Source organism: Periophthalmus magnuspinnatus, chromosome 10 (assembly GCF_009829125.3).
Source record: "Periophthalmus magnuspinnatus isolate fPerMag1 chromosome 10, fPerMag1.2.pri, whole genome shotgun sequence".
In the NCBI taxonomy this organism is placed as follows: domain Eukaryota; kingdom Metazoa; phylum Chordata; class Actinopteri; order Gobiiformes; family Gobiidae; genus Periophthalmus; species Periophthalmus magnuspinnatus.
Window position 1 is genome coordinate 20,739,119 of NC_047135.1, and position 16,868 is coordinate 20,755,986.

The window sequence follows — 16,868 nt, forward strand, 5'->3', positions numbered from 1 at the left end:
GTGAAAGTTCAGACTGCCACACAAGAGAAATAATAGTTTTATAATTTTCTAAATGGAGAGTTACTTGCATGAAAGCAAAAAGTGGATGGATCAAACCTGTCCAGAAATATCTGTTTTTAAGAGACAAGTTCTGCCAACAACTGTCTTTGATTAGAATGTCCATAAATGTGCCTTAGACCACCCTGCAGTGGTCTCCTTCTATGGTCTACAGTCAGCACTGTGCTACACTACAGATGAGTTCAGATATCCAAATAAAAGTTTGTGAAGCCTGTGTTGTTTTAGCAGTGACAGAGTTAGCAAAATTGGAGCTCTAGGTGAACCTGGATAGGGGGCCCTCTGAGGTTTTAAGTCTTACCTCTCAAATATGTTGATTTCCCACTAGGAAAATTACTAAACAAAGCTAAACTTAAAAAAACTAGGACTTTCTCATAGCCGAAAGGTACACAGTGCAGGCCATGTAGTAAGATCTTGATTCACCATCTTTTAATCAAAGTAAGGAATGGTATAGCAGGTCAATATAATGTTGTCAAATCCTATTTGACCTAACAATTATTAAAAACAAAATGCATTGTTCATCATTCTCCCTTGCCTTCCCGCTTCTTAATCACAGAGACTGCCAGGCATGTATCAGCCGATGGCACACATGGAATGTCCCATTACCATGAACTAAATCTTAAGGAACTTGCTTGGCATAGCAAGTTGCTTGGCATCATGCTTGGTATGCTCTGGTTTATTATAGCGTTGTAATGTAATATATATATATATATATATATATATATATATATATATATATATATATATATATATATATATATATATATATATATACATACATTTATTGATTTAATTAGGAATTCGGGGCCCTTCTGTGTTAGAATCCCTACAGCCCACTGTCCACTGCTGCACCCACAGCTCAGAGGCCCTCCAATCAGCATCTTTTGCCAAATGCTTTTAATAGTAGGGCAATAACATGATAAATTAACAATTATTTAAGGACGTGGTAGAAAAAAAAATGTTAATATTTTTCGTAAACATATCTTACATTTGTGCAGGCAGTAGTCCTATACCTAGAGCCCATGCCTGTTTCCCCTTGTATATTCAGAACCACATTGCAGCACTGTCCAGAGTTTTAAGGTTTAATATTAGCTTTCAGACTCAAACAGTTAGGCTTTCTTCTGTAACCTACTGTCCACCACCTAATCTTTAAATATGGATTTACTATATGGACATTGATTTGTCCCAGTTTTATTCAAGAAATGTCCCAGGTGTCCCCGTTTTTGACAAATCAGAGCCCCGCAAACAGTATTATTATTTGTTTCACTAAAATGCACAGTGCTTGAAAATGATATAAGGCAAAAAATATATATTAAAAAATGCACCAACAGAGGTCCCTCAGATTATCACTATATTATTCACTATTTTATTTATACCAACCATCCCAACCCGGGTATGTCTTAGTTTTGAATTTTGAAAATCTGGTCACCCCAGTCTTAAAAAAGTACAACAAAGAGGAACTTTATAATTGCATTTTTAGTAGAGTCTTATCATTTGGTATTTTAGAGGGTTCTGAGCGGCTCCTATAGTACCAACCCTGCAGGCTGCTTGGCTGGGATACATCTCTGCAGAACATGGAGCCAGTCTCTGGATGTGAATATAAAACTGACCACAGGGGTTTACTGCTTACTTCTATTGAATTGGATTACCATAATTTAGCATAATGCATTGGAAAAAGTAAATTAGATGAAAGAGACTAAGAGGTGAACAAGAAGAATAGGCTACATAAAGAGACAGAGCAAAGAAAAAGTAAGGAATCATTTGAACTGAGCCGTGAAGGGCTGTGAGAGGTACTGTCTTATCTATATGAGAAGGCAATGCATACAGACACGCTCTCGTCTATTGCTATTCTGGTGCTGTTGTGCTACTTGCATCATATTGCAGCCCTTGCGTTAAAAATGTTGGTGTGATTTTGACTCATTTTAAATTGATATAAAACTGTTGTAAAAGCAAGCTACTTCCAACTCAGGCTTCTTGCCAAAATTAAAAAGTATCTCACAAAAAATGAAAAAGCCATCCATTCTTTTATCACATCACGGTTGGTCTATTGCAACTGGTACAAAACTCTCCAGCGTCTATTGGCAGGCACAAGAAAATTGGGACACATTATGCCTATTCTCTTCTCTTTGCACTGGCTCCCAGTTATGTTTAAGATACATTTTAAATAGTTTTTAAATGGTGGCGCTCATTGCCACCAACGTACCCTATCTTGCTCTCCTCCCAGAGCCCACAGATCTGTAGATCAGTTCCTCCTGGTTTTTCCCAAGTCCAGGCTTGTTTCCAGAGGAGACGGAGCCTTTTCAGTGGCGGCCCCTAAACTGTGGAACAGCCTGTCTTGCTCCGGTCAGTTGCAGAGAAGTTTAAAACTAAAGTAAAAACATACTTTTTTGCTTTTGCTGAAGTTTTTGGTTGGACCTGGATGTGACATCTTCACTTAACAACTCTATATGAATTCCTGCCATCTATAATTGTGATATCTTAGTCGTGACTGCAATTTATTGGATATTTCTTGCTTCTCAAAATGTAACTGTGTCCTGTTCAGACTTATTTTGAGGAAACAGCAGCAGCAGTCCCCACCCTGTGTGGATGTGTGGCTGGTGCCCTGTGATCATGTGATTTGTTTTTAATTCAGTGTAGACAAGGTCATGTGGTCTAGTATTTATTTATTTTTTATTATTTTATTTTTTTACTTTAATATTGTACTGTATTTTTGTGTATTTTAGTATTGCATTCTCTTGTATGGACTTACCTGTACAGCCCTTTGTCACCTGAGGTTGTTTTAAATGTGCTTTATAAATACTTTTGACATTGACAGTGACTCTTTATCTGACATGATTCAATTGCAAACTGTCAGGACTCTGGAAGGGGAAACTCATTGTAGCTATTTAAAGGTGTACTGTGTAACATTTCTGGTTCTCTTCATGAACATTGTATTGCTTTGCCTGGACTATCTAGTATTTATTCAGTTATATGTGTTTATTCTAATATTGCATCTTTGGTATAGTTTGACCATATTAATAAACAGAGAGAAACTGTACTTTTCCAAAATAACGAATATTCTGCTTATTGTATTGTTTTGAAAATGCTAAATTTGTCAAAAACAACGCATTAAAATGTTTTGTAAGCCATTTCCCCTCCAGCTATCACATTATAATTGGTGTGCATCACGATAATCAAACTACTTCACATCACATCAGGTTTGTCAAGTTGCTGTGCACAGTTTTGTATCATGCTTTTGTATATTTATGGAGAACTGTCATCTGGGAGTACAGATGACATAGGCTTGTAGGCTGAGTGTTGTACAGAATCTTCAAATAGGGTTCAAATAGGGGAGAGGAGAGATCGCTAAAATAATCAAACATGCATGGATGCCATCTAAAACCTCTTCGGTCATGTTTTTGATGAGGGAACATTGTAACATGGTAGTTACAACATCTTAACATTGTATTTCCCCAAAAGTGCAGTTCTGTGCTGTCAAATGTGTTTTGTTTTGGGGTTTTTTTTTGTTTGTTTGTCTTTATGGCCTATGCCGATACCGATTGTTCGGAATCCAGAGAAAACAATGGCCAATAAGGTCTGCAGATATTTTTGGGCTGATATGAATTTTTATTTATTTTTTTATTTTATTTTTTTAATAATTTGAATTTACTACAAACCTATCCACAACCTTGTTTTATTACAAACTACATAAGTGAGCAGTGTAGTTACCTTTTTGCTTTATAGATTTAAGTGTTCAAATAAAGCTTTATGCAGCTGATTGGGCCTAGCAAAATATCAGAAGGCCAATAGCCGATACACTAAAAAGTGCAAATATTAACCTGATGTATTGGCCAATTAATATAACAATCTATCTCTAATCATAACCAGTATTGTCTGTGTAATCCCTCAGTCATCCAGATAGGGTCCATATTTTGGATTGAATTTTCTTTTGCTAACTCAAGAGAGTCTGGTTGCAGATCTCCACCAGGATGCACCTTTATCAACATGTCCCTACTTTTTCATTAGTTTACTCTTTATAAACAATTTCAGTAATCAGTTGTTGCCTTAGTGTTGCCTCAATTCACTATTGCATGTTATTAAAGGTGATAAAGCTAATTTTAATTTGTGTACGTATTAGCACTTCAAATATTATCCATTTAATCCCCAACACTTTTCTAAAAGTGTCCTAATTTGAAATGTGCATTGTGTTGTTTCTGTTGTACTTTGCATGTGTAGGGAAATTAGCAGTTTAAAACATGTTGTCAAAAACATATACTTGGAACGTGCTTTACAGGCTTGCCTCTCCGAGCACTACACTGTAGTCATTATTCATTCACTACATACTGATGGTATTATGGTAAGATACTACTGTAGCCACAGCTGCCCTGGGGCAGACTGACAGAAGCAAGGCTGCCAATCTATGCCATCGGTCACTACGACCACCACCAATCATTCACACACACATCACTTTCATACAGGGCAATGTGGGTGAAGTGTATTGCTTAAGGACACAAAGACGGAACTTGGTCCAGTCGGTAATTGACCCCATGACCCTCGGGTTGGGGGAACACTGCACTAACCACTGAGCCACTGACACCCCAGATCTTGCTCACATAACCAGTATTATTTGTATTTGTAGTCTCGGGACTCATCTCCAGATCTCAGGCTTTGAAAAGTCCATTTCTAAGGTGAATGTGTTGTGCAGGGCTGGTTGTAGTGGTATCAGCCGCACTGTTTACTGTGCACTGAGCTCTCCAATTCTGTCAACAAAGTGCATACGGCTGCTGTGCACTTGTCCAGCACAGAGTTCCAGTCAAAAGCTGATGAGAGCAGTTTACATTGCTGTGTGCCTGTGATGGAAGTCCGTGTTAAGCTTGTTAAAACACTGACAGAGTCTATACAGCAACGCTAATGCTAGTGTCAACGGCTGTCGGCACCAAGTCTGCTGAGGCTAAATATTTGTGGCATTAGCATTGGCCTTATGCACTTTCATCAGACTCGCATAGAAACTTCAACCGACCAAAGTCAAAACAGTATTTCCAAGAAAGTGCATTATAAATAAAACATACATAAGTTTCCTGGAATGACTTTATTTTCATCCATCGCCGAGCTAACCCTGCAATGTTTTCTGTTAAAGTAACTTCAAGTCCTCTTTCAATGAATCGCATATATCCTTGCTCTTGACAGCACCTGGCAGTTTTAACTTCCGCCTACTCATATATCAACTGTCTCTTCTCTGTCCAAACCATCTCAATCTGAAGACATCGGACTGAATCTGCAAAACAGTATGTTGTAACATCCTAGCAACAGAGCTCTTTCTGAAGTTTAGATAAATAAATAATGTATTTAGAAAAGGCATGTATTTACAATTTGTACACAGACTAATTCAAAATGTTTTACAGAACAAGAAAGACAGACTGAAATCACATTCATTGCACACAGTAATATTCATCTAAAACAGTATAATAACAGAAACAGCTCAATTGACTGTTCAAACTGCGGAGCTGTAAGCAACAGGTTTTATGTATTTTTAATAGTGAAAATTGGCTATATAACTCAATACAAATAAGCTGGAGACTTCAAGTGGAACTAAACACTAAATCCATTATCTATTAGTTCCTAGTCATTTTATTATATTTGTATATTTGTAGTTTTATAGTCAAAAACGTGAGTGCTGCTTCTAGTGGCCACAGCAACTATTTGTAGTTGGTAACATCACACATGACTGCCCTGATTACAGCCAGGTGTTTGTAATCTGATTACAAATACCTGGCTGCAGGCGGCAGAGTTTGGAGTGTGGATACCTGTTAGACCAATGCATAAGCAGCTCTTGAGGTAAAAAATAAGTCTGCTGTGTACTGTCTGCATCTAATTATAAAGTGTTTTGCTGTCTGATAGTCAGGAAGTGCATGTTAGCATGTTAGTTGTTTTCAGCCGTGACAGCAAAATCTGGCAGTTTCAGGGAAATAAGCATTGCAAAAAAAAAAAAAAACATTTTATTTGTTAGCAAATTAGCAAGTCAATTTGCAAACAATGAAATATTAACTGTGTACCTACGATTCTTTCTAAAAAGTAATATAACTCAATTTATTTAAAAAAAAAAAAAAAAAAAAAAGAAGGGGGACTTTGTGTTAAGTTGAACTTGGGTAAGTTAAACTGGGTGCTGTGAACTATGGACATTTGCAACACTTAGGACACTATTCATTTTTATCCAAAGGTCAGGGTTTAACTTATCAAAATCTTTTATTTATTTATTTTGAAAGATTTAATTTTCTCTAAAACTGTGTCAGAGTGCTTTTAATGAATTAGGATAGAGTGTTCTATTTTACATAGATTTGACATTGTTTAAAAAAAAAAAAAAAGTAAAGAATGACTTCGGACCATTGCAAACCATGAACTAGTTCTGTTTTTCACATTTTTTACACTATAAGATTCAGGTACTGCAAATTTAACCACAGATCAAATGCAGGGGACACATATCTTCCTAGAAAATTAGTTTGGAATACTTTCTTAGACTGATGGGTTGCATCCTCATAAGTTTATTCCACCGACTTGCAAACACACAACTCACATCCCATCTCCACGCAGTGATATACACACTGGCTGTGGTCGAACTACATATATGCTCAGATTTAAACGTGGAGTCTGGTGTGGCTGTTATTTACTCCGCAGTTTCTCATTAGCTGTATCTCCTCAAGCGCTCCGCATCGCTATAAATAATTAGCTTTGGTGCGTTAATATGCAGTTCTTATTCAGGGAGGCTGCCAAATGGAGTCCTGGAGCCGGGCCATGCTCCTCTGTCTGCCCGCACAAACGCAAATATATTCCAAGCACATAAATGTAGAGGCACGCACTCTTATGGGGGGTTTCATTTCAGAGGAGTAGAAAGAAGCTAGCACCACTGTGAGATGTGTCCAGGTCAGCTGACAGTCCATAGTGTCTTTATGTGTGTGTATGGGGTAAGTTTCATACAGTTGTGTTAGTACTGTTCGTGTTAGTGCCATATGAACCATCACACACTCTGAGGACTTCAGGGACTGGCCTCCTGCTGGTGCCCAGAGTCAGGACTAAACACGCGAAATCAAAGTTTCAGTTTTATGCAGCTAAAACCTGGAACAGTCTTCCTGAAGATATGAGACAGGCCTCTACTTTGACAATGTTTAAATCCAGGCTCAAAACAGTTCTGTTTAGCTGTACAAGTGACTGCTAAGTTTTTATTCTGCACTCTTCTGTTTTAATGTTCATTTTATGATGATAATTTATGTTTTGATTTGTTGGATTGTGATTTTAATGTCTTTCTTATTTTGTAAAGCACTTTCAATTACTTTTTGTACAAATTGTGCTATACAATTAAACTTACTTTGCCTTGCCTTAAAGAAGTCATATGCTGAATCGATTTTTATGAGCTCCTGAGCCTAGTGTAGTTGTTAGTGTTTCAAATCCTACCTTGAGTGTATTTTTGTTCATGCTGCTTTCAGGTGCAATACGGTATCACAGACACACACAAACTACTTCACAGATAAATATTGATGCGGTTTCACACGTTAGGACATTTATCTGTCTGCAAATTGTATTAAATGACTGTAATATAGAGTCTAAGCCAGGGGTCAGCAACCTGTAACACGCAAAGAGCCATTTGGACCCACTTTCCACGTAAAATAAAACACTGGGAGCCGCAAATACTTTTTGACATCTAAAATGAAGATAACACTGTGTATAATAATAATAATAATAATAATGTTTTAGGTTTTATTTTCATGGACAAGCCTTCTACACGTGGCAGATAAATATGGCAAAAAACAACTTAAGTGCATAAAAAAATACAACTCACCAAACCGCTGCATCAGTGTGAGGTCTGCGCTGATTATGTGATTATGTCTACTCTGCTCCGCAGTTTCTTTCAAACAAAAACTCCAAAGGCGTATCGTTTAATCCCAGGTGCTTATTCTCCATGTGCCAAAGCAGTTTTGAAGGTTTCATTGCCTTATTTGCTTTTCCCGCATGTTACGCAGAGCGGACTCTGCGCGTGAGTCACCTGCAGCGACAAACCCAGATTTTAAGTAGGTATTGTCTGTTAAATTTATCTTTCTTTTTCTTGGAGGTCGTAGTCTCCTCTTCTGGCTCCTCAGTTGTTCTTTTCCCCTTTGTTAAAAAGCTCTCCAAAGACTTTTGTTTTGGCTCATTTTCACTCGCTTGTGGCTCTACTTTTGTGCGTCGTGTCTGATGTGTTATACGTGAAACGTCACCGCGGAGACAAGAGCAGATAATATACTTGCTACTACATCAAATAGATTTCTGTGGCGATTTCCAGCAGGATTTTCATGATACATCTACGGACGAGCTTATTAGTGTGTCATTAGGGACGGGCGAAAGTTGCTCCTGACCCCTGTGCACACAGCGTCTGAAAATCAGGGCTCTTTACGCAGGACTGTGAGCTGTGTCAGTGTCTGTGTCTGTGTCTGTGAGACGTGAGACGTGAGCGGTGTTTGTTTTGAACATTGTTCCGCGAGTGTGAAGCTTATTTTGAGCAACGAAAAATAAGAAAATATAATTTTATTTTAAGATCATAATATTCTTCTAATTTAAACTGCAATAAAAAAGAGCTAACACAAATAAAATACACTTCAATTAATTACTTAAAATGTATTTTCCCAAGCCACGCAGAGCCGCAGTATAAGGCTGAAAGAGGCGCATGTGGCTCCGGAGCCGCGGGTTGCCGACCCCTGGTCTAAGCTTTATAATGATGTATAACATGCCCACGGGGCCTATTGGTTCATTTTGGTAAAATTTTTGCCGATAGCTAATATTTCTTCAAGTGCCCATCTCAGCCGATAATGATAATATTGGCCAGTCAATATAACAGTCAGGCCCTAGTAACTACTACTACTCTCCCACACTACCCTCTATTGTAACTAACTCAGTTACAATACGTTTTCACGTTAGCTATAAAAACAGTGTTCCAGTCTATTGTCACACACCATTGTCTTGAAGTCAGACAGAAGCAGTTTGGATGGAGGATGAATCAAGGTTCAGTGGTCTCTGATTAAACATTTTCGCCCCCGGGGCATGGCCCTGACACAAGCCTGCCGCAAAGGACTGATGCAACCTCCTGCAAACAACACAAATAGCTGTGATATAGTTGATATTGTATGCGTTTATTTATTCATATATTTTATTGTTTCTGTATAAACTCTGCACACCTGACTGGGCGACAGGTGTGTGGGAGGTGAAGCACTTGTCTGAAGAATAAAGGAAACTCCCGCACACTGTCTCACTCTAAATGCAATTTTATTCCACACAACGTTTCGGTCACTCTGACCTTCCTCAGGTATGAGGACGGCCCCCTTCCGCTCCCCAAAAACACCCGCAAGATTGTGCATAATTCACTATACAAACGTTTTTTGTGAGTTAAAATGCATGGATAATTACCAGAAAAATATAACGATTATTATCGATCAGAAAAAATAGCAGATATATACTACAATTTTTAGATTTTTCTAAAAAACAACATAAATGACAAAAGTAAGGTGTTTGGGGGGTCTGATTGTGAATATATGTGTCACTATTATTGGTTAAATAAACTATAGGGGATCTTTACCCTACAAACTCTTAGTCCAAAGGGCTTAAATTATGAACTGTTGCTTAATGTAATGTTATGATGTGGATATGTAGAGAACTGTTTTTTGCCCTCCCTCTGAGTTATGAGGGAGATGTAATGGAACTTGTTGGGGGTGTCAGTTATGTCATTTATGTTGTTTTTTAGAAAAATCTAAAAAAAAAAAAAAAAATAGTATATATCTGCTATTTTTTCTGATCGATAATGATCATTATATTTTTCTAGATATTATCCATGCATTTTAACTCTAACTTTAATTAACTTTATATAAGGGGAGTGGAAGGGGCTGTCCTCATACCTGAGGAAGATCAGAGCGACCGAAATGTTGTGTGGAATAAAATTGCATTTAGAGTGAGACAGTGTGCGGGAGTTTCCTTTATTAATTATTAAATTATAATATAATATTAATTATTTCCTTGACAGGGTAAACTGAAAGGTATGATGGTCTTAAAATGTAATTTTTTCAGGAGATCAGCAGTTACACATCCACATTTTTACATCTAGGCTAATGCATATGCAATATTTGTAACTTGAACAATTAATAAATACAGAAACAGTTAATTAACAAGTTAAAAAAAATAGTTAGATTTATTTTACATCCGGCATTTTGAAGGCAGCTATTTTGCTAATGTGGGCCCCGGTGAAAATATGTTTGACACCCCTGATCTAAAGCGACTTAATAAAAGAAACAAGTTTGCTGGCTAAGGTGTTAGAAAATGGCGGTGCCCAATGGGTGTTGACGTCCCCATAAAGCTGTCAGACCTTTCTATGGATAGCTGCACTCTTGATGAGCAGCAAATTTTTTTCCATTTGTACCAAAATGGTTGTGTGACGCTGCAGAATCCTATGCGTATGACTGATAAAGAAAATGAACTTGGAGAACGAAGCAAGCACAGAGCAGTGGGCGTGTGCAAAAAATGATGTTTGAATACAGGAGAATAAAGATTACTCAAACGTGCATGAATCACTCTAAATACAACTTCAGAGGATAAATCAGAAGGGAAACAACTATAACATGATTCAAAGCTCTAAATAGTAGATTTTTTGGATGATAGGTCCACTTTAGAAAATGCAGTCACAAAAACCTGCATTTCCTCACTTGGAGATGTTCATAAGAGAATTCTCTAAGGGACATAAACCGTCTACAACCTGACAGGAGTGACAGGCCACAGCGGACAAATCCCAAACCAAAATGCAATACTGAGCGGGCGAGCAGGACATTAGAATAACAAAAGGTGCAGTGATGAAATATAATTGTCACCAAAGCGATTTGTGCACAGCCTTGAGACGCTGCCGGATGCTTGGTTGCCACGGCTGCAGACAGGAGCGGAGCTGTCAATCAAAGAGACGTATAGAAGTATCCCAGGGACATGTTATAATGATTGGTACTAAGAGAAAACGCTGGTGTTACCTAGACATGTGTGAAATCTGGTAGTTTAACAATGTTGTTGTACTCATTACCATACATGGAAAATAAGTTGTGCTATTTAAAGTGCACATGGCAGGTCAGACTGCACGTTTCACTCAAATGTAGTAAACATCATTATATTTAAGCCTTAAATGCAAAATCTTGCCTAGTTTTTCATTTGATGATTTTTATCATTTTGCTTTCTGGTTGGACAGTGGGCACATGTTACCTAGCAACCATACTGTACACAAAAGCTTGTCTAATTTACACAATAGTTATGATTAGGCTAAAAATATATGAGCACATCTTTATTTTGTCAAAAATGTTCAAACAGTCCTAAAATTGTGCTCCTTGTATGGAATTTGTCCATAAATTTGTCCATTTGTGACATAAAGGGATTCCTTTTTAGAACTAGAATTTTCTTCAAAAACTGCCACTTGACTGATGTACATGGTTAGGTTATGGGTCAGATCTGTCAAGAGGTGACCCTGAAAGAATTCATGTTTTTCAAGATATTTTGAGCAATAAATGCACATGTAACTGGCATATAGGATAGATATTTCCTAGTGAGCCATTCCCTTCTACTTTGAAGGTCCAAATGCAGGCGGGTCAATAGGTTGTGTTCATGTTCTAGAATTTGATGATTTCAGATGGGGGGCAGGGGCCTATACTGTTAGAGATAGCCAAAACTTATGACCCACAAAACTTATGGTCTACAAATATAATTATTTGTTAAGGGACTGGCTCCAGAAATGTGCCATAATAGTCTTACAATTTAAACTCCTTTCAAGTGGCAACAATCACGTCTTTATAAATGAATAATGGCCACTTTCTGAGGCCATTGTGAAAGAAAATATTTCCCTTTAATTTAATTGTGCTGATGGATAATACGTTGAGTAAGTCCAGTAATTGTAGAGATATTAATTATAAAGCAGGTCAGCAAATTTGCAATCTGACAGTTAAAAAGCATGTTAACCGATTTCATGCAAGATGGATTCTCTGCGTCCAAGTGAACCAAAACAAACATTCAGCCTATTTCAGCAAAAATATGGAGTATTTAATTTGTAAAAATGTGCAGAGGGAAACATTTTGTGCATTTCTGGACAGAGAATACAGGTATGTTTGTGCTTTTCTCTCAACTGGATTTAACAAAAGTTTGATTTTTTCGGCTTCCACTGTTGTGATACTTTGGCCAGTCATATTCAAATATTCATCATGGCATTACACCTTTTCCCGAATGCTTTCAGTGAGAACCGTTCCAGATTGATAAATGTGTAGAACTCAGTCAACCCCGGGGCCTAAACATGGCTGCTCAAGTCAATGGGTGTGCATGGAGCAAGCTGTGGCTAATTAAAAAGGTGTTTTAAGAGGACTGAAGGACTTTGAGCTGAGAATAGGTATGAATTTACACCAAATCCACCCATTGTGAAAGCTGCAGGTGCCCGGTCAGCCAAACACAAGCAGTTTGTGTGTACATTGCTCTCTTTGAGATAAATGCTTTCTGGGCGGCACAATGAGTGGCCCTAATCCAACTCAATAGGTCTACCTTATCCAGTTATTTTAATAAATCCATGAATTCAATTGACAGTGCTACACATATCAGTTTGGCATTAGCAAGGTTTTAGAATTCCAGCTCAACTTTAAGCGTTGCGATTTCTAGAATGTATTGTGGTACTTTGCCGCGATGTTTTTGCCGCGAGTCAAAGTGTCTTGGTGTGTGTTGGCTTTTATTCCTATCTTTGTTTCATAATCTCACCAAAACAAATACTGATTTGTAAATGCTTGATTGATTTTTACTCTGACTGACTGTCAAACATAACTGCCCTGTTGGCCAAAATGGCTTCCTTCCCAACCTCTCCTCCCATTTATTCTGACATTTACTTGACATTTGGCCCGTTGTCGGTGATCTGTCATCTCTGGGATATGAATACACTGTCATAGAAATACATTTGCAACGGCCATTAGCTAATTATCCATCAAAGCATTACAATCAAGATTCAATGGGGGTTTAAGGCTCTGACAGCAGCAGTCTATCTCACTTTCTCAGAAGGTCACTCATTGAAGACCACTCAGGCACCAATGAGGAAATAATGCCAGCTATTTTATCTGGACTGGTCTTTCAACTTGGATTTCCAGCGGTGAAAGAGACCTGTCATCTTCAACATTCTGTTTCAGAAAAAGTACTATTCAGCTGTCACACTGCTCAGAGGAGCTGTTTTGCATTGGTGTTTGGCAAAACATGAATTAAAAAAAAGACACTGAGCTTACGTCTGAGAATTACTCCCCACTGTTACAATTAAACAGGGGGTATTATGCAAAATCCTTTTTTTTTTTCTACCACATTGTCAAAAACATGCCCAAAGAGGTTTAAATGTCATCCATGCATGTTTATTTTCCAGACTATAAGTCGCACTTTTTCATAGTTTGGCAGGGGGTGTGACTTATACTCAGATGCGACGTACAGTGAGGCAAATAAGTATTGCCCCATAGCCCTTTCCAGCTTTGTGGAGGTCTACAATTTTGTGCATTTCGACAGTTCTTTGGTCTTGGCCATGTGAGTAGTTGGAGTCTTTCTGATTGTATGGGGTGGACAGGTGTCTTTATGCAGCTAAAGGCCCTCAAACAGGTGCTTCTAATTTAGGATAATAAGTGGAGGTGGACTTTTTAAAGGTGGACTAACAGGTCTTTGAGGGTCAGAATTCTAGCTGATAGACAGGCGTTCAAATACTTATTTGCAGCAATAACATACAAATAAATTATTTTAAAAATCAAACAATGTGATTTACAGATTTTTTTTAAAAATTATGTCTCTCACAGAGGACATGCACCTAAGATGAAAATTTCAGACCCCTCCAAGTGGGAGAACTTGCAAAATCACAGGGTGTTCAAATAGTTATTTGCCTCAGTGTATATCATTTTACATCTTCGTTATTGTCACACTGACAACTGTGCAAGGGCATTCTAGGCTTGTGTACCAGTATGACAGCCACGTGAAAGGGGTGCTTCATCTACTTCCGGAGCGGCGCTTCATGGCAAGGCAAGGCAAGTTTATTTGTATAGCACAAAGTAATTGAAAGTGCTTTACAGAATAATAAAGACATTAATATCACACAAATCAAACCATAAATAATCAGAAATAATCATTGTAAAATTAACATTAAAACAGAAGAGTGCAGAATAAAAACCTTTCAGTCATATCCACAGCTAAACAGAACTGTTTTGAGCCTGGATTTAAACATTGTCAAAGTAGAGGCCTGTCTCACATCTTCAGGAAGATTGTTCCAGGTTTTAGTTGCATAAAACTGAAACACTGATTCCCCATGTTTAGTCCTGACTCTGGGCACCAGCAGGAGGCCGGTCCCTGAAGTCCTCAGAGTGCGAGATGGTTCATATGACACTAACGTGTCAGATATGTACTTTGGACCTGGGCCATGGAGAGACTTATACACAAGGAAGACAGTGTAGAGACCTGAGCACAGGACTTATGTGCTCGTACTTCCTGGTTCTAGTCAGGCCCTGAGCAGCAGCGTCTGGATGTACTGCAGCTGTCTTGATGCTCATTTGGAGAAGCCAGTGAGCAGGCCGTTACAGTAGTCTAACCTACTGGAGACAAATGCATGGATAAGTCTCTCTAAGTCTGGCTTTGACAGTATACCTTTGACCCAGACTCCATGTCCGTAGATCCGGTCGTCGAGGTCCTCACCTTCGACTGCCGCCCAGATCTCTCTGCACCCACCCCTCATGGCTCCTCTCGCAGGTGGTGGGTCCACGGGAGGACGGCCCCACGTTGTTCCTTCGGGCTGGGCCCGGCCGGGCCCCGTGGGGAAAGGCCCGGCCACCAGGCGCTCGCTGCCAAGCATCCATCCCAGGCCTGGCTCCAGGGTGGAGCCCCGGTAACTCCAGTCCGGGCGACGTAACTGGCCTCGTTGTTTCTCTCTTCATGTGGGGCTTCTGAACCGCTCTTAGTCAGACCCGTCTCCCAGGACCTGTTTGCGATGGGTGACCCTACCAGGGGCATAAAGCCCCCGACAACGTAGCTCCCAGGATCATCCGGGTGCTCAACCACGTTAAGGTGGCGGTTTGAGGAGGGGTTATAAGACCATAAAGTTGATAATTTTCATTTGGGACAGTATTGTAAATGTTTAGTTTTTAAGGTCGCAAAGACTACTTCCTGTTTCCCAGTTCAGCCTTTTACGCTAATGTGAAGTCTTACCCGACAGAGCACTATTTAAGAAACTATTGAGAGGTAAAATATAAAGTTCTTGATTCACTAGTTTGTTTACTAGCAGGCCAAAGTGGTATGTATATTTTCCATGCATTCACATTCATGGAAAATATACATACCACAGTGTGTGTATATGTAATATGAGCCAGAGCTTATGTTATATTTGATGTGTTTGCTCGTTCTATGGTGTGAATTGTGATGAAGGAGTAAGACCACAGTAAACATCAGTGAAAAGAACTCTGGTGTCTCTTATGTTTGCGGACAATATGTTACGTTAGAGTAGTTATCTGATTAACTGTTAACATCTTACGTAAACACACCAGACAGGTCGTTGTCTGTATGTTACGTTCGCGTGCTGTGTTGCTATTCAGTCCAATGTTCTCTATTTTTTTGTTATTATTATAACTTACTTTTAAACATAAAATGTCTGTTCTTGGTCTCAGATTTTGTAAAATAAATTTCTCCAACAAATTCTACTTATAGCCCAGAGCAACTTATATATATATATTTTTCGTTATTATGCATTTTTTCACTGGAGTGACTTATACCTCAGAGCAACCTATAGTCCGGGAAAATAATTTTGCAATCTCTTCCAGGCCTAGCCCCAGCCCACAAGTCTACGTAACCCATGCTCCCACATCACAATTCTCCATAAATATACAAAAAATATGATACAAAATTGTACATAACAACTTGACAAACCTGATGCGATGTGCAGTAGTTTTATTTGCGGGAAGCACACTGATTGTTATGATAGTGCTCTGAAGGGGGAGTGACTTAACATGGAGAGCAAATGAGGGGAGACTCAGAGCGTCAAAAACAAAAGTGAAACTTATTAAGCATGTTAATATGTTGTCTTCAGCAAATATAGCATTTTCAAAACAATAAAAGGTATCATGGTGATCTAGGTATGTTATGTGCAGCCAGTTAATATCCTAGAAGTAAAAAAAAAAACTTTTTAATGAAAGTATTCTGTGATAGGGAAATTGATTTTCAAAAGAGTTAGTTAAAGTAATTGGATGTAAGATTTTGATTTTGCATAGTGTACAGAAATGTCTGCATGTGAGTACGGACTAGAAACCCTAAGGTCAAAGTGAGAAACACCTCCAAAGGTAGTAGAGAATGAGCAAGCCAAGATCCTGTGGGACTTCCAGATACACAATGGTGATGAACCAATTGGATATTGTGGTGGTGGATAAATAACAGAGCAAAGTTGTTGTGGTGGACACTGCAGTACCAAGTGAATGGAACATCAGGAAAAAGGAACATGAGAAACTAGAGAAATACCAGGGGGCAAAGAAGAGCTGGAGAAGGCCTGGAAGGTGAAGACATCAGTGGTGCACGCAGGGCAGTGACCTCCAAAATGGAGGAGTGGCTACAGCAGATCTCAGGAAAAACATCAGACATTTCAGTCCAGAAAAGCGCAGTACTAGGAACACCAAAGATAGATGTGTGTGTGTGTGTGTGTGTGTGTGTGTAGTGTTTGTGTATGTGTATGAATACATATATAGTAAAATAAAAACACATCTACAGTGGGTACGGAAAGTATTCAGACCCCCTTAAATTTTTCAATCTTTATATATTAT